The sequence below is a fragment of the Arachis ipaensis genome, chromosome B04 (assembly GCF_000816755.2).
Source record: "Arachis ipaensis cultivar K30076 chromosome B04, Araip1.1, whole genome shotgun sequence".
In the NCBI taxonomy this organism is placed as follows: domain Eukaryota; kingdom Viridiplantae; phylum Streptophyta; class Magnoliopsida; order Fabales; family Fabaceae; genus Arachis; species Arachis ipaensis.
Window position 1 is genome coordinate 104347314 of NC_029788.2, and position 4445 is coordinate 104351758.

Here is a 4445-nt window from a genome sequence, read left to right on the forward strand (position 1 = left end):
AATATTGGGTAGGGGGTAGCAGTCCTTGGGACATGCTTTGTTGAGGTCGGAATAATCCACACACATCCTCCATTTTTCATTGTGCTTTTTCACTAGAACTACATTCGACATCCAGGTCGAGTAGTCGAGTTCTCGAATAAATCCTGCTTCGAGGAGGCTAGCCGTCTGCCTGACCACCTCCTCTGCTTTTTCTTGTGACATTTTCCTTCTCCTTTGAGCCACCGGTCTGGCCTCCGCCTTAACGGCCAAGTGATGTGACATGAGCTGGGGGTCTATCCTTGGCATGTCGGCTGGCGTCCATGCAAACAGGTCACCGTTAGCCCTGATCATTTCTATTAGAGGTTCCTTCAGGTCGTGTGGGAGGTTTCTGTTCACGAAGGTGAACTTCTCCTCTGTGTCACCGACTCTGAACCTCTTTAAGTTCCTTTCCGGCTCGGGTCTTGGCTTGTCGCCGACTCTGGCGTCCAAGTCGGCGAGGAACACCCCGGAAGCCTCTTTAGATTTCTTCCTCAAGGAGAGGCTGGCGTTGTCGCAAGCGACTGCCGTTTCCAAGACTCCTTCTATGGATCCCACAGATCCATCATCAGCGATGAACTTCATTACCAACATCTTTGTGCTGATCACTGTCCCGAGGTCGTTGATAGTCTTTCTCCCTAGGATGACGTTGTAGGCCGTGGAGTCTCGCAGAACCACGAACTCGGCCATTACCGACCTCCGTCCCTGTCCTAATCCTACGGATATCGGTAGGGAGATTATCCCGTCTGGCTTGATGAAGTGGTCGCCCAATCTTACGACACCGTGTTGGTGAGTCTTTAGATCGGCATCCCGTAGGCCCAAGGCGTTGCGGAACATGATATTTGAGTTAGCCATAGTGTCCACGAGGATCCTCTTGACGAGGCCGGTTCCCACTCTGGCCGTAATGACCATGGGAAGGTTTTTCGTAACCTCATTGAACCATTGGTCATTCGGACCAAATGAGATGGTTGGGGGCCCTCTTGGTGCTTCACACGGAGGATGAGGAAACCGCCAGGACTTTGGCGTCTTTCTTGTGTGCCGACCTTGACCTTGGAGCCGCGTCCCTTGCTATTACCACGTTCACTATGGTAAGGCCGTGTTCGCTGTCCTCCGGCTCATGACGTCGCTTCACTGCGCGGGTCTTGTCTTCTCCCTCGTGGTCGCAATCTCGTCTTCTCGGCTCTCTGATAAGATGGGAGAATTCGGCCAATTTTCTGTCCCGGATCGCTTGCTCCAGTGCGTCTTTCAGGTCGAAACAAGCCTGTGTCTTGTGTCCATAGCCCTTATGATAATCACAATAGAGGCTTTTGTTCCCCCGGTTCGGTCCTTTAGAGGTCGAGGCTTCGACAAGATTCCCTTCTCGGCTATTTGCTGATAAACTTCTATGATGGGGATGGAGAGGGGGGTATAATTAGTGAACTTCCCGACACGAGGAAACGGCCTGGACGTCTTGCTCGGACCGCCGTCTCTAGCGTGCTCCTTCTGCCTTTCTCCACCACCTTGCTGTCGAGATTGATTGTAGGAGGGCTGCCGCTTGTTGGCAACCACGACCTGACTGACTTCTTCATCGTTGATATATTCCCTGGCTACGCTTTGGATCTCCTACATCGTCCACACCGGCTTCGTGGTGAGATGCTTCCTGAAGTCCTCGTTCAGAAGTCCATTCGTCAAGCACAGACTAGCTACCGAATCAGTTAGCCCATCGATCTCCAAGCATTCGTCGTTGAACCGGTCTAAATACTTTTTGGTCAGCTCGCCAGACCTTTGAGTCACCCCGAGCAAATTGATCAGGTGCTTTGCCTTTGCAATTCTGGTCGTGAATTGGGCTAGGAAAGCGCGGCTGATGTCCGAAAACTTGGCCACCGAGCCTTGCGGGAGGCTGTTAAACCACCGTATTGCAGGTCCCGCCAGGGTGACCGGGAAAGCACGGCATCTCACTTCGTCTCCCACTCCCTCCAGGTTCATCCTGGTCTCGAAGGCCGTGAGGTGCTCCTGTGGGTCTTGGGTTCCGTCGTACCTCATATCCGTGGGCTTATCAAAGTGCTTTGGTAGCCGGACCTCGAGGATAGAACGATGAAACGGGGTTGCGCCCATGATCACGGGTCGCCGCATTCTCCTTGGTCTTCCCCCGCCGTCTTCCCGGTCTCACTCTATGGCGCGTCTCCTTTCCGGCCTGGTGTAAATGACGGGGTCACGACGTCTTCTTGGGCGTCCTTCTTCCTCTCGGACGCTCTCGGATTCAGATCTTGGGCTAGGGGTTCGCTGGGAGTGACTTCTCGGAGGAGAACGGGAGTAGCTGGGTTTGGAAGTTCGTTGATGATGTTCCCGATCTGCCAGCTGGCACTCCAGGTTCCACATTCTGTGACGCAGTTCTTGCATTATTCTGGCGTTGTTGCTGCCTGTTCCCCCAAAGGGGCGTCTTTCTTGAGATCGTGAAGACGGCTCGGTTCGTCGCCAATGTACGGTAGGTCGGGTACCGGACGGTTCGGGTTGGTACTTCGGTTGATGAGAGGGGGAATCGCCTGGTTCCGGGTTGTTGGGTTGGAGGAGGTGTAACCGACGTCCCGAGCTCTTCGTGTGGAGAGGGGGGGTGTCACCTGCAAAGACACTCCGGCGCTCTAGTTAGTCAGGTGTGCAGGCGAAAAGTGAGAGAATGGTATGTGACGTACCTTGGGGAGGGGTAGGACCCTCCCCATATATATTGTGTCAGAAGTGGGTCCCACAAGAGCAGACCCTCCTTCCTCGAAGCTTCCTCATACAGCTGTAGTGGAGAGTTGTCAAAGACGCGTGTTCGGATCGGTGGTTGAGCTGCTCGTATCCGACCGTTCGGGTCGAGTGGTCTATGGGTCGGGTCGGCCCGCAAGCTGTTTGGGCCAGGTCGTAACAGTTATGTAAAAATAATGTTTAGTGATATTGATATTTTTTAAAAAAAAAAAAAACTAATAACCTAGGCCCCAACCCAATAACCCTCAAACTTGGCCAAAAGCTTCAATCGGGACTCTCTTACTCTCAACTCTTACCGTCACTCATCAATTTCGATCTCACTTCACAAAAAATCGACACTAAGGATAGACACGATAAAATTGATGATATAATAAATTCATTTCAAATTTTAGCAATGTAGAGACTTGGAGTATGATTTATTTTTTAAACAGTTTATTATTACTCTTTGATTTGGAAATTCACATCAATTTCTTATTGTCTATCTTATTCCTGCTCTTTATTGTTTTTCACATTGATGTTATAAAAGTAAGTTAAGACATATGCAATTGACCATTTCACGTAAGCTTTTCTTTTATCTGTTCATCATCGATATAACTGGTTTTTCCTTAGCTTTACCATCAACGGAAGATACAACACATGCAATTGATCATTTCCCTGCACTAAAAATTAAAATTAAAAGAAAAAAATTGGATAAGGGAAATCTTTGTGCAGCAATCAGAAAATAAATTACCCTACATCTTTTATACTTATACCGATCGACAATGCATATAATTTTGTGCTGCACATTTATTTCTCTTTTGTTCCACCACAAACGCCCACAACAGCAACAATCAATGCGTACTTTCATTATCAAAAGGTAAAAAACATTTTTCGCTAAAATAAAACAAACATGATAAATACAATGTGACCTCAAAATGATAATGCATAGTTTTGAGATGACTTTATTAGTAGGCGAAATAAAATAAAATACAGGTCAACAGCGGCCATATGGCCTCAAAGTCGTAGAATTTAAGGCTGGTAATTAATGAGTAGGGTAGACTAGGTAAAGGTTTAATTCTATTCGATAGTCATATATTTGAATTTTTTTTAAAATTCAATCCTTTATTCGTCAGTGTAGAGTTTCTTAACTCTAATCTTACTTACATTTTAAAATTTATTGTCCAATTCGACCCCATTTTATTTGTACGTAATAAATTATTTTTTAATCAAACACAATATTTAATTATTCTATATTTCATAAACATAAAAAATACAAAATTAAATCTATAATAAAATAAAATAAAAACAAAATTATAATTAAATTTGTATAAAATTACAAATATAAAAAAGTAGGTTCTATCTCTATTAAGTTCATTATACATATGTATAATAATATTTAACTATATACTATACTATATTAAAAATATAGATTAGTCGGATAGAGTTAAGTTTAAACTCTCACCCGATTTTATTCACAATTTAACTCGCTCCGCTCTTAACATAATTCGTTATGGATTGAATTGTCAACTCTATCTAAATGAGTTGAATCGAATTGAATATCTGTAATAAAATTAGTATTGCTAATCCTAAGAAAATAATTGCAATTTAAAATGATTCGCTTGGACCCAAAAAAACAAATTTGCTTTAAGAAATATTTTTTTATTGATTTTTTAAGAAATATTCATTTTTACTTAAGTACATATAACATAAAAAACAATTATAATTTT